This window comes from Mchenga conophoros, linkage group LG3 (assembly GCF_057382185.1).
Source record: "Mchenga conophoros isolate Kocher_MC1m ecotype Shallow Benthic linkage group LG3, M_conophoros_male_GT1.1, whole genome shotgun sequence".
NCBI lineage: Eukaryota > Metazoa > Chordata > Actinopteri > Cichliformes > Cichlidae > Mchenga > Mchenga conophoros.
In genome coordinates, this window is record NC_140528.1 from 85,294,042 (window position 1) to 85,308,482 (window position 14,441).

At 58.6% G+C, this 14,441-nt stretch overlaps 4 non-coding genes and 3 pseudogenes across 4 annotated transcripts; all 7 read left to right on the plus strand.

The window, feature by feature from the left end:
* The first annotated feature begins 806 nt into the window (after positions 1–806).
* LOC146581276 (5S ribosomal RNA) lies at positions 807–925 on the plus strand (annotated as a pseudogene).
* A 2,409-nt stretch (positions 926–3,334) lies between these two features.
* Positions 3,335–3,453, plus strand: LOC146581277 (5S ribosomal RNA). Its single transcript, XR_014891859.1, has one exon. It is a non-coding gene; the product is annotated as a 5S ribosomal RNA (ribosomal RNA).
* Positions 3,454–5,656: 2,203 nt separating this feature from the next.
* LOC146581278 (5S ribosomal RNA) lies at positions 5,657–5,775 on the plus strand. Its single transcript, XR_014891860.1, has one exon. It is a non-coding gene; the product is annotated as a 5S ribosomal RNA (ribosomal RNA).
* Positions 5,776–8,177: 2,402 nt separating this feature from the next.
* On the plus strand, positions 8,178–8,296 carry LOC146581279 (5S ribosomal RNA). Its single transcript, XR_014891861.1, has one exon. It is a non-coding gene; the product is annotated as a 5S ribosomal RNA (ribosomal RNA).
* Positions 8,297–9,472: 1,176 nt separating this feature from the next.
* On the plus strand, positions 9,473–9,591 carry LOC146581280 (5S ribosomal RNA; annotated as a pseudogene).
* A 1,250-nt stretch (positions 9,592–10,841) lies between these two features.
* On the plus strand, positions 10,842–10,960 carry LOC146581281 (5S ribosomal RNA). The gene has a single exon (XR_014891862.1). It is a non-coding gene; the product is annotated as a 5S ribosomal RNA (ribosomal RNA).
* A 698-nt stretch (positions 10,961–11,658) lies between these two features.
* On the plus strand, positions 11,659–11,777 carry LOC146581282 (5S ribosomal RNA; annotated as a pseudogene).
* Positions 11,778–14,441: the final 2,664 nt, after the last annotated feature.

Here is a 14,441-nt window from a genome sequence, read left to right on the forward strand (position 1 = left end):
TAGCTGATGCCACTTACACCACACCAGGGCCTGTGGCTGCTGGCTGAGGCCACTTACACCACACCAGGGCCTGTGGCTGCTGGCTGAGGCCACCTACACCACACCAGGGCCTTAGTTGCTATTGAGGCCAATTACACCACACCAGGGTCTGTGGCTCTTGCTCAGGCCACTTACACCACACCAGGGCCTGTGGCACTGGCTGAGGCCACTTACAACCACACCAGGGCCTGTGGCTGCTAGCTGATGCCACCTACACCACACCAGGGCCTGAGTGACCGGCTGGGGCCACTTACACCACATCAGGGCCTGTTGCTCTGGCTGAGGCCACTTACACCACACCAGGGCCTGTGGCTGCTGGCTGAGGCCACCTACACCACACCAGGGCCTTAGTTGCTATTGAGGCCAATTACACCACACCAGGGTATGTGGCTCTTGCTCAGGCCACTTACACCACACCAGGGCCTTAGTTGCTATTGAGGCCAATTACACCACACCAGGGCCTGTGGCTCTTGCTCAGGCCACTCACATCACACCAGGCCCTGCGCTTCTGGCCGAGGCCATCTTCACCAAACCAGGCCCTGTGCTGCTAGCTGTGGCCATGTACAACACACCAGGCCCTGTGCTGGTTCCTGAGGCCATCTTCAACAATCCAGGGCCTGTGCTGTTGGATAAATGCTAAACTGAGCCTTTGGGTTAGGGTATTATGCAAACATGAAGGTAGGGTTATAGGATTGTCTTCGTAACTTCAGGTACTTGCCACCTTATCACCTGAATCCATAAATTGAGACATTGTGCTGGGCCCAGCAGCTTACGGCCATACCACCCTGAGCACGCCCGACCTCGTCTGATCTCGGAAGCTGAGCAGGGCTGGGCTTGGTTAGTACTTGGATAGGAGACTGCCTGGGAATACCTGGTGCTGTAAGCCTTTCATTTTAATGTCATTGAACCGCTTTTGATCCAGAGAAGGGGTGTATTAAAAGACCAAAAGCAGCTGCCCATTAATGAGGGCACATTAACGACATTGCTTTTGGCTGTTTTCCAATGTCTTGTGCTGCTAGCTGATGCCACCTACACCACACCAGGGCCTGAGTGACCGGCTGGGGCCACTTACACCACATCAGGGCCTGTGGCTCTGGCTGAGGCCACTTACACCACACCAGGGCCTGTGGCTGCTGGCTGAGGCCACTTACACCACACCAGGGCATTAGTTGCTATTGAGGCCAATTACACCACACCAGGGTATGTGGCTCTTGCTCAGGCCACTTACACCACACCAGGGCCTGTGGCTGCTGGCTGAGGCCACCTGCACCACACCAGGGCCTGTGGCTGCTGGCTGAGGCGACTTATACCACACCAGGGCCCTTTTGCTGCTGGCTGAGGCCACTTACACCACACCAGTGCCTGTGGCTTCTGTCTGAGGCGACTTACACCACACCAGGGCCTGTGGCTGCTGGCTGAGGCCAATTATACCACACCAGGGTCTGTGGCTCTTGCTCAGGCCACTTACACCACACCAGGGCCTGTGGCTGCTGGCTGAGGCGACTTATACCACACCAGGGCCCTTTTGCTGCTGGCTGAGGCCACTTACACCACACCAGTGCCTGTGGCTTCTGTCTGAGGCGACTTACACCACACCAGGGCCTGTGGCTGCTGGCTGAGGCCAATTATACCACACCAGGGTCTGTGGCTCTTGCTCAGGCCACTTACACCACACCAGGGCCTGTGGCACTGGCTGAGGCCACTTACACCACACCAGGGCCTGTGGCTGCTGGCTGAGGCCACTTACACCACAACAGGGCCTGTGGCTGCTGGCTGAGGCCACTTACACCACACCAGGGCCTGTGGCTGCTGGCTGAGGCCACCTACACCACACCAGGGCCTGTGGCTGCTGGCTGAGGCGACTTACACCACACCAGGGCCCTTTTGCTGCTGGCTGAGGCCACTTACACCACACCAGTGCCTGTGGCTTCTGGCTGAGGCGACTTACACCACACCAGGGCCTGTGGCTGCTGGCTGATGCCACCTACACCACACCAGGGCCTGAGTGACCGGCTGGGGCCACTTACACCACATCAGGGCCTGTGGCTGCTGGCTGAGGCCAGTTACACCACACCAGAGCCTGTGGCTGCTGGCTGAAGCCACTTACACCACACCAGGGCCTTAGTTGCTATTGAGGCCACTTACACCACACCAGGGCCTGTGGCTGCTGGCTGAGGCCACCTACACCACACCAGGGCCTGTGGCTGCTGGCTGAAGCCACTTACACCACACCAGGGCCTTAGTTGCTATTGAGGCCACTTACACCACACCAGGGCCTGTGGCTGCTGGCTGAGGCCACCTACACCACACCAGGGCCCTTTTGCTGCTGGCTGAGGCCACTTACACCACACCAGTGCCTGTGGCTTCTGGCTGAGGCCACTTACACCACACCAGGGCCTGTGGCTGCTGGCTGAGGCCACTTACACCACACCAGGGCCTGTGGCTCTTGCTCAGGCCACTCACATCACACCAGGCCCTGCGCTTCTGGCCGAGGCCATCTTCACCAAACCAGGCCCTGTGGTTCTTGCTCAGGCCACTTACACCACACCAGGGCCTTATTTGCTATTGAGGCCACTTACACCACACCAGGGCCTGTGGCACTTGCTCAGGCCACTTACACCACACCAGGGCCTGTGGCACTTGCTCAGGCCACTTACACCACACCAGGGCCTGTGGCTGCTGGCTGAGGCCACTTACACCACACCAGGGCCTGTGGCTATTGCTCAGGCCACTTACACCACACCAGGGCCTGTGGCTGCTGGCTGAGGCCACTTACACCACACCAGGGCCTGTGGCTGCTGGCTGAGGCCACCTACACCACACCAGGGCCTGTGGCTGCTGGCTGAGGCCACCTACACCACAGCAGGGCCTGTGGCTGCTGGCTGAGGCCACTTACACCACACCAGTGCCTGTGGCTTCTGGCTGAGGCGACTTACACCACACCAGGGCCTGTGGCTGCTGGCTGAGGCCACTTACACCACACCAAGGCCTGTGGCTCTTGCTCAGGCCACTCACATCACACCAGGCCCTGCGCTTCTGGCCGAGGCCATCTTCACCAAACCAGGCCCTGTGCTCCTTGCTGTGGCCATGTACAACACACCAGGCCCTGTGCTGGTTCCTGAGGCCATCTTCAACAATCCAGGGCCTGTGCTGTTGGATAAATGCCAAACTGAGCCTTTGGGTTAGGGTATTATGCAAACATGCAGGTATGGTTATAGCATTGTCTTCGTAACTTCAGGTACTTGCCACCTAATCACTTGAATCCATAAATTGAGACATTGTGCTGGAGCCAGCAGCTTACGGCCATACCACCCTGAGCACGCCCGACCTCGTCTGATCTCGGAAGCTAAGCAGGGCTGGGCTTGGTTAGTACTTGGATGGGAGACTGCCTGGGAATACCTGGTGCTGTAAGCCTTTCATTTTCATGTCATTGAACCGCTTTTGATCCAGAGAAGGGGTGTATTAAAAGACCAAAAGCAGCTGCCCATTAATGAGGGCACATTAACGACACTGCTTTTGGCTGTTTTCCAATGTCTTGTGCTGCTAGCTGATGCCACCTACACCACACCAGGGCCTGAGTGACCGGCTGGGGCCACTTACACCACATCAGGGCCTGTGGCTCTGGCTGAGGCCACTTACACCACACCAGGGCCTGTGGCTGCTGGCTGAGGCCAGTTACACCACACCAGAGCCTGTGGCTGCTGGCTGAAGCCACTTACACCACACCAGGGCCTTAGTTGCTATTGAGGCCACTTACACCACACCAGGGCCTGTGGCTGCTGGCTGAGGCCACCTACACCACACCAGGGCCTGTGGCTGCTGGCTGAGGCCACTTACACCACACCAGGGCCTGTGGCTGCTGGCTGAAGCCACTTACACCACACCAGGGCCTTAGTTGCTATTGATGCCACTTACACCACACCAGGGCCTGTGGCTGCTGGCTGAGGCCACCTACACCACACCAGGGCCCTTTTGCTGCTGGCTGAGGCCACTTACACCACACCAGTGCATGTGGCTCCTGGCTGAGGCCACTTACACCACACCAGGGCCTGTGGCTGCTGAATGAGGCCACTTACACCACACCAGGGCCTGTGGCTCTTGCTCAGGCCACTCACATCACACCAGGCCCTGCGCTTCTGGCCGAGGCCATCTTCACCAAACCAGGCCCTGTGGTTCTTGCTCAGGCCACTTACACCACACCAGGGCCTTATTTGCTATTGAGGCCACTTACACCACACCAGGGCCTGTGGCTCTGGCTTAGGCCACTTACACCACACCAGTGCCTGTGGCTTCTGGCTGAGGCGACTTACACCACACCAGGGCCTGTGGCTGCTGGCTGATGCCACCTACACCACACCAGGGCCTGAGTGACCGGCTGGGGCCACTTACACCACATCAGGGCCTGTGGCTGCTGGCTGAGGCCAGTTACACCACACCAGAGCCTGTGGCTGCTGGCTGAAGCCACTTACACCACACCAGGGCCTTAGTTGCTATTGAGGCCACTTACACCACACCAGGGCCTGTGGCTGCTGGCTGAGGCCACCTACACCACACCAGGGCCTGTGGCTGCTGGCTGAAGCCACTTACACCACACCAGGGCCTTAGTTGCTATTGAGGCCACTTACACCACACCAGGGCCTGTGGCTGCTGGCTGAGGCCACCTACACCACACCAGGGCCCTTTTGCTGCTGGCTGAGGCCACTTACACCACACCAGTGCCTGTGGCTTCTGGCTGAGGCCACTTACACCACACCAGGGCCTGTGGCTGCTTGCTGAGGCCACTTACACCACACCAGGGCCTGTGGCTCTTGCTCAGGCCACTCACATCACACCAGGCCCTGCGCTTCTGGCCGAGGCCATCTTCACCAAACCAGGCCCTGTGGTTCTTGCTCAGGCCACTTACACCACACCAGGGCCTTATTTGCTATTGAGGCCACTTACACCACACCAGGGCCTGTGGCACTTGCTCAGGCCACTTACACCACACCAGGGCCTGTGGCACTTGCTCAGGCCACTTACACCACACCAGGGCCTGTGGCTGCTGGCTGAGGCCACTTACACCACACCAGGGCCTGTGGCTCTTGCTCAGGCCACTTACACCACACCAGGGCCTGTGGCTGCTGGCTGAGGCCACCTACACCACACCAGGGCCTGTGGCTGCTGGCTGAGGCCACCTACACCACACCAGGGCCTGTGGCTGCTGGCTGAGGCCACTTACACCACACCAGTGCCTGTGGCTTCTGGCTGAGGCGACTTACACCACACCAGGGCCTGTGGCTGCTGGCTGAGGCCACTTACACCACACCAAGGCCTGTGGCTCTTGCTCAGGCCACTCACATCACACCAGGCCCTGCGCTTCTGGCCGAGGCCATCTTCACCAAACCAGGCCCTGTGCTCCTTGCTGTGGCCATGTACAACACACCAGGCCCTGTGCTGGTTCCTGAGGCCATCTTCAACAATCCAGGGCCTGTGCTGTTGGATAAATGCCAAACTGAGCCTTTGGGTTAGGGTATTATGCAAACATGCAGGTATGGTTATAGCATTGTCTTCGTAACTTCAGGTACTTGCCACCTAATCACTTGAATCCATAAATTGAGACATTGTGCTGGCGCCAGCAGCTTACGGCCATACCACCCTGAGCACGCCCGACCTCGTCTGATCTCGGAAGCTAAGCAGGGCTGGGCTTGGTTAGTACTTGGATGGGAGACTGCCTGGGAATACCTGGTGCTGTAAGCCTTTCATTTTCATGTCATTGAACCGCTTTTGATCCAGAGAAGGGGTGTATTAAAAGACCAAAAGCAGCTGCCCATTAATGAGGGCACATTAACGACACTGCTTTTGGCTGTTTTCCAATGTCTTGTGCTGCTAGCTGATGCCACCTACACCACACCAGGGCCTGAGTGACCGGCTGGGGCCACTTACACCACATCAGGGCCTGTGGCTCTGGCTGAGGCCACTTACACCACACCAGGGCCTGTGGCTGCTGGCTGAGGCCAGTTACACCACACCAGAGCCTGTGGCTGCTGGCTGAAGCCACTTACACCACACCAGGGCCTTAGTTGCTATTGAGGCCACTTACACCACACCAGGGCCTGTGGCTGCTGGCTGAGGCCACCTACACCACACCAGGGCCTGTGGCTGCTGGCTGAGGCCACTTACACCACACCAGGGCCTGTGGCTGCTGGCTGAAGCCACTTACACCACACCAGGGCCTTAGTTGCTATTGATGCCACTTACACCACACCAGGGCCTGTGGCTGCTGGCTGAGGCCACCTACACCACACCAGGGCCCTTTTGCTGCTGGCTGAGGCCACTTACACCACACCAGTGCATGTGGCTCCTGGCTGAGGCCACTTACACCACACCAGGGCCTGTGGCTGCTGAATGAGGCCACTTACACCACACCAGGGCCTGTGGCTCTTGCTCAGGCCACTCACATCACACCAGGCCCTGCGCTTCTGGCCGAGGCCATCTTCACCAAACCAGGCCCTGTGGTTCTTGCTCAGGCCACTTACACCACACCAGGGCCTTATTTGCTATTGAGGCCACTTACACCACACCAGGGCCTGTGGCTCTGGCTTAGGCCACTTACACCACACCAGTGCCTGTGGCTTCTGGCTGAGGCGACTTACACCACACCAGGCCCTGCGCTTCTGGCCGAGGCCATCTTCACCAAACCAGGCCCTGTGCTCCTTGCTGTGGCCATGTACAACACACCAGGGCCTGTGGCTCTGGCTGAGGCGACTTACACCACACCAGGGCCTGTGGCTGCTGGCTGATGCCACCTACACCACACCAGGGCCTGAGTGACCGGCTGGGGCCACTTACACCACATCAGGGCCTGTGGCTGCTGGCTGAGGCCAGTTACACCACACCAGAGCCTGTGGCTGCTGGCTGAAGCCACTTACACCACACCAGGGCCTGTGGCTGCTGGCTGAGGCCACTTACACCACACCAGGGCCTGTGGCTGCTGGCTGAGGCCACCTACACCACACCAGGGCCTGTGGCTGCTGGCTGAGGCCACTTACACCACACCAGGGCCTGTGGCTGCTGGCTGAAGCCACTTACACCACACCAGGGCCTTAGTTGCTATTGAGGCCACTTACACCACACCAGGGCCTGTGGCTGCTGGCTGAGGCCACGTACACCACACCAGGGCCCTTTTGCTGCTGGCTGAGGCCACTTACACCACACCAGTGCCTGTGGCTGCTGGCTGAGGCCACTTACACCACACCAGGGCCTGTGGCTGCTGGCTGAGGCCACTTACACCACACCAGGGCCTGTGGCTCTTGCTCAGGCCACTCACATCACACCAGGCCCTGCGCTTCTGGCCGAGGCCATCTTCACCAAACCAGGCCCTGTGGTTCTTGCTCAGGCCACTTACACCACACCAGGGCCTTATTTGCTATTGAGGCCACTTACACCACACCAGGGCCTGTGGCACTTGCTCAGGCCACTTACACCACACCAGGGCCTGTGGCACTTGCTCAGGCCACTTACACCACACCAGGGCCTGTGGCTGCTGGCTGAGGCCACTTACACCACACCAGGGCCTGTGGCTCTTGCTCAGGCCACTTACACCACACCAGGGCCTGTGGCTGCTGGCTGAGGCCACTTACACCACACCAGGGCCTGTGGCTGCTGGCTGAGGCCACCTACACCACACCAGGGCCTGTGGCTGCTGGCTGAGGCCACCTACACCACACCAGGGCCTGTGGCTGCTGGCTGAGGCCACTTACACCACACCAGTGCCTGTGGCTTCTGGCTGAGGCGACTTACACCACACCAGGGCCTGTGGCTGCTGGCTGAGGCCACTTACACCACACCAAGGCCTGTGGCTCTTGCTCAGGCCACTCACATCACACCAGGCCCTGCGCTTCTGGCCGAGGCCATCTTCACCAAACCAGGCCCTGTGCTCCTTGCTGTGGCCATGTACAACACACCAGGCCCTGTGCTGGTTCCTGAGGCCATCTTCAACAATCCAGGGCCTGTGCTGTTGGATAAATGCCAAACTGAGCCTTTGGGTTAGGGTATTATGCAAACATGCAGGTATGGTTATAGCATTGTCTTCGTAACTTCAGGTACTTGCCACCTAATCACTTGAATCCATAAATTGAGACATTGTGCTGGAGCCAGCAGCTTACGGCCATACCACCCTGAGCACGCCCGACCTCGTCTGATCTCGGAAGCTAAGCAGGGCTGGGCTTGGTTAGTACTTGGATGGGAGACTGCCTGGGAATACCTGGTGCTGTAAGCCTTTCATTTTCATGTCATTGAACCGCTTTTGATCCAGAGAAGGGGTGTATTAAAAGACCAAAAGCAGCTGCCCATTAATGAGGGCACATTAACGACACTGCTTTTGGCTGTTTTCCAATGTCTTGTGCTGCTAGCTGATGCCACCTACACCACACCAGGGCCTGAGTGACCGGCTGGGGCCACTTACACCACATCAGGGCCTGTGGCTCTGGCTGAGGCCACTTACACCACACCAGGGCCTGTGGCTGCTGGCTGAGGCCAGTTACACCACACCAGAGCCTGTGGCTGCTGGCTGAAGCCACTTACACCACACCAGGGCCTTAGTTGCTATTGAGGCCACTTACACCACACCAGGGCCTGTGGCTGCTGGCTGAGGCCACCTACACCACACCAGGGCCTGTGGCTGCTGGCTGAGGCCACTTACACCACACCAGGGCCTGTGGCTGCTGGCTGAAGCCACTTACACCACACCAGGGCCTTAGTTGCTATTGATGCCACTTACACCACACCAGGGCCTGTGGCTGCTGGCTGAGGCCACCTACACCACACCAGGGCCCTTTTGCTGCTGGCTGAGGCCACTTACACCACACCAGTGCATGTGGCTCCTGGCTGAGGCCACTTACACCACACCAGGGCCTGTGGCTGCTGAATGAGGCCACTTACACCACACCAGGGCCTGTGGCTCTTGCTCAGGCCACTCACATCACACCAGGCCCTGCGCTTCTGGCCGAGGCCATCTTCACCAAACCAGGCCCTGTGGTTCTTGCTCAGGCCACTTACACCACACCAGGGCCTTATTTGCTATTGAGGCCACTTACACCACACCAGGGCCTGTGGCTCTGGCTTAGGCCACTTACACCACACCAGTGCCTGTGGCTTCTGGCTGAGGCGACTTACACCACACCAGGCCCTGCGCTTCTGGCCGAGGCCATCTTCACCAAACCAGGCCCTGTGCTCCTTGCTGTGGCCATGTACAACACACCAGGCCCTGTGCTGGTTCCTGAGGCCATCTTCAACAATCCAGGGCCTGTGCTGTTGGATAAATGCCAAACTGAGCCTTTGGGTTAGGGTATTATGCAAACATGCAGGTATGGTTATAGCATTGTCTTCGTAACTTCAGGTACTTGCCACCTAATCACTTGAATCCATAAATTGAGACATTGTGCTGGAGCCAGCAGCTTACGGCCATACCACCGTGAGCACGCCTGACCTCGTCTGATCTCGGAAGCTAAGCAGGGCTGGGCTTGGTTAGTACTTGGATGGGAGACTGCCTGGGAATACCTGTTGCTGTAAGCCTTTCATATCATTGAACCGCTTTTGATCCAGAGAAGGGGTGTATTAAAAGACCAAAAGCAGCTGCCCATTAATGAGGGCACATTAACGACACTGCTTTTGGCTGTTTTCCAATGTCTTGTGCTGCTAGCTGATGCCACCTACACCACACCAGGGCCTGAGTGACCGGCTGGGGCCACTTACACCACATCAGGGCCTGTGGCTCTGGCTGAGGCCACTTACACCACACCAGGGCCTGTGGCTGCTGGCTGAGGCCAGTTACACCACACCAGAGCCTGTGGCTGCTGGCTGAGGCCACTTACACCACACCAGGGCCTTAGTTGCTATTGAGGCCACTTACACCACACCAGGGCCTGTGGCTGCTGGCTGAGGCCACCTACACCACACCAGGGCCTGTGGCTGCTGGCTGAGGCCACTTACACCACACCAGGGCCTGTGGCTGCTGGCTGAAGCCACTTACACCACACCAGGGCCTTAGTTGCTATTGATGCCACTTACACCACACCAGGGCCTGTGGCTGCTGGCTGAGGCCACCTACACCACACCAGGGCCCTTTTGCTGCTGGCTGAGGCCACTTACACCACACCAGTGCATGTGGCTCCTGGCTGAGGCCACTTACACCACACCAGGGCCTGTGGCTGCTGAATGAGGCCACTTACACCACACCAGGGCCTGTGGCTCTTGCTCAGGCCACTCACATCACACCAGGCCCTGCGCTTCTGGCCGAGGCCATCTTCACCAAACCAGGCCCTGTGGTTCTTGCTCAGGCCACTTACACCACACCAGGGCCTTATTTGCTATTGAGGCCACTTACACCACACCAGGGCCTGTGGCTCTGGCTTAGGCCACTTACACCACACCAGGGCCTGTGGCACTGGCTGAGGCCACTTAGACCACACCAGGGCCTGTGGCTGCTGGCTGAGGCCACTCACACCACACCAGGGCCTGTGGCTGCTAGCTGAGGCCACTTACACCAAACCAGGGCCTGTGGCTGCCTGCTGAGGCCATCTTCACCAAACCAGGCCCTGTGCTGCTTGCTGTGGCCATGTAAAACACACCAGGTCCTGTGCTGGTTCTTGAGGCCATCTTCAACAATCCAGGGCCTGTGCTGTTGGATAAATGCCAAACTGAGCCTTTTGGTTAGGGTATTATGCAAACATGCAGGTATGGTTATAGGATTGTCTTCGTAACTTCAGGTACTTGCCACCTAATCACTTGAATCCATAAATTGAGACATTGTGCTGGGGCCAGCAGCTTACGGCCATACCACCCTGAGCACGCCCGACCTCGTCTGATCTCGGAAGCTAAGCAGGGCTGGGCTTGGTTAGTACTTGGATGGGAGACTGCCTGGGAATACCTGGTGCTGTAAGCCTTTCATTTTCATGTCATTGAACCGCTTTTGATCCAGAGAAGGGGTGTATTAAAAGACCAGAAGCAGCTCCCCATTAATGAGGGCACATTAACGACATTGCTTTTGGCTGTTTTCCAATGTCTTGTGCTGCTAGCTGATGCCACCTACACCACACCAGGGCCTGAGTGACCGGCTGGGGCCACTTACACCACATCAGGGCCTGTTGCTCTGGCTGAGGCCACTTACACCACACCAGGGCCTGTGGCTGCTGGCTGAGGCCACCTACACCACACCAGGGCCTTAGTTGCTATTGAGGCCAATTACACCACACCAGGGTATGTGGCTCTTGCTCAGGCCACTTACACCACACCAGGGCCTTAGTTGCTATTGAGGCCAATTACACCACACCAGGGCCTGTGGCTCTTGCTCAGGCCACTCACATCACACCAGGCCCTGCGCTTCTGGCCGAGGCCATCTTCACCAAACCAGGCCCTGTGCTGCTAGCTGTGGCCATGTACAACACACCAGGCCTGTGCTGGTTCCTGAGGCCATCTTCAACAATCCAGGGCCTGTGCTGTTGGATAAATGCTAAACTGAGCCTTTGGGTTAGGGTATTATGCAAACATGAAGGTAGGGTTATAGGATTGTCTTCGTAACTTCAGGTACTTGCCACCTAATCACCTGAATCCATAAATTGAGACATTGTGCTGGGCCCAGCAGCTTACGGCCATACCACCCTGAGCACGCCCGACCTCGTCTGATCTCGGAAGCTGAGCAGGGCTGGGCTTGGTTAGTACTTGGATAGGAGACTGCCTGGGAATACCTGGTGCTGTAAGCCTTTCATTTTAATGTCATTGAACCGCTTTTGATCCAGAGAAGGGGTGTATTAAAAGACCAAAAGCAGCTGCCCATTAATGAGGGCACATTAACGACATTGCTTTTGGCTGTTTTCCAATGTCTTGTGCTGCTAGCTGATGCCACCTACACCACACCAGGGCCTGAGTGACCGGCTGGGGCCACTTACACCACACCAGGGCATTAGTTGCTATTGAGGCCAATTACACCACACCAGGGTATGTGGCTCTTGCTCAGGCCACTTACACCACACCAGGGCCTGTGGCTGCTGGCTGAGGCCACCTACACCACACCAGGGCCTGTGGCTGCTGGCTGAGGCGACTTATACCACACCAGGGCCCTTTTGCTGCTGGCTGAGGCCACTTACACCACACCAGTGCCTGTGGCTTCTGTCTGAGGCGACTTACACCACACCAGGGCCTGTGGCTGCTGGCTGAGGCCAATTATACCACACCAGGGTCTGTGGCTCTTGCTCAGGCCACTTACACCACACCAGGGCCTGTGGCACTGGCTGAGGCCACTTACACCACACCAGGGCCTGTGGCTGCTGGCTGAGGCCACTTACACCACAACAGGGCCTGTGGCTGCTGGCTGAGGCCACTTACACCACACCAGGGCCTGTGGCTGCTGGCTGAGGCCACCTACACCACACCAGGGCCTGTGGCTGCTGGCTGAGGCGACTTACACCACACCAGGGCCCTTTTGCTGCTGGCTGAGGCCACTTACACCACACCAGTGCCTGTGGCTTCTGGCTGAGGCGACTTACACCACACCAGGGCCTGTGGCTGCTGGCTGATGCCACCTACACCACACCAGGGCCTGAGTGACCGGCTGGGGCCACTTACACCACATCAGGGCCTGTGGCTGCTGGCTGAGGCCAGTTACACCACACCAGAGCCTGTGGCTGCTGGCTGAAGCCACTTACACCACACCAGGGCCTTAGTTGCTATTGAGGCCACTTACACCACACCAGGGCCTGTGGCTGCTGGCTGAGGCCACCTACACCACACCAGGGCCTGTGGCTGCTGGCTGAGGCCACTTACACCACACCAGGGCCTGTGGCTGCTGGCTGAAGCCACTTACACCACACCAGGGCCTTAGTTGCTATTGAGGCCACTTACACCACACCAGGGCCTGTGGCTGCTGGCTGAGGCCACCTACACCACACCAGGGCCCTTTTGCTGCTGGCTGAGGCCACTTACACCACACCAGTGCCTGTGGCTTCTGGCTGAGGCCACTTACACCACACCAGGGCCTGTGGCTGCTGGCTGAGGCCACTTACACCACACCAGGGCCTGTGGCTCTTGCTCAGGCCACTCACATCACACCAGGCCCTGCGCTTCTGGCCGAGGCCATCTTCACCAAACCAGGCCCTGTGGTTCTTGCTCAGGCCACTTACACCACACCAGGGCCTTATTTGCTATTGAGGCCACTTACACCACACCAGGGCCTGTGGCACTTGCTCAGGCCACTTACACCACACCAGGGCCTGTGGCACTTGCTCAGGCCACTTACACCACACCAGGGCCTGTGGCTGCTGGCTGAGGCCACTTACACCACACCAGGGCCTGTGGCTCTTGCTCAGGCCACTTACACCACACCAGGGCCTGAGTGACCGGCTGGGGCCACTTACACCACATCAGGGCCTGTGGCTCTGGCTGAGGCCACTTACACCACACCAGGGCCTTAGTTGCTATTGAGGCCAATTACACCACACCATGGTCTGTGGCTCTTGCTCAGGCCACTTACACCACACCAGGGCCTGTGGCACTGGCCGAGGCCACTTACACCACACCAGGGCCTGTGGCTGCTGGCTGAGGCCACTTACACCACACAAGGGCTTGTGGCTGCTGGCTGAGGCCACCTACACCACACCAGGGCCTGTGGCTGCTGGCTGAGGCCACCTACACCACACCAGGGCCTGTGGCTCTTGCTCAGGCCACTTACACCACACCAGGGCCTGTGGCTCTTGCTCAGGCCACTTACACCACACCAGGGCCTGTGGCTCTTGCTGAGGCCACTCATATCACACCAGGCCCTGTGCTTCTGGCTGAGGCCACTTAGACCACACCAGGGCCTGTGGCTGCTGGCTGAGGCCACTTACACCACACCAGGGCCTGTGGCTGCTGGCTGAGGCCATCTACACCACACCAGGGCCTGTGGCTGCTGGCTGAGGCGACTTACACCACACCAGGGCCCTTTTGCTGCTGGCTGAGGCCACTTACACCACACCAGTGCCTGTGGCTTCTGGCTGAGGCGACTTACACCACACCAGGGCCTGTGGCTGCTGGCTGAGGCCACTTACACCACACCAGGGCCTGTGGCTCTTGCTCAGGCCACTCACATCACACCAGGCCCTGCGCTTCTGGCCGAGGCCATCTTCACCAAACCAGGCCCTGTGGCTCTTGCTCAGGCCACTTACACCACACCAGGGCCTGTGGCTCTGGCTTAGGCCACTTACACCACACCAGGGCCTGTGGCACTTGCTCAGGCCACTTACACCACACCAGGGCCTGTGGCTGCTGGCTGAGGCCACTTACACCACACCAGGGCCTGTGGCTCTTACTCAGGCCACTTACACCACACCAGGGCCTGTGGCACTGGCTGAGGCCACTTAGACCACACCAGGGCCTGTGGCTGCTGGCTG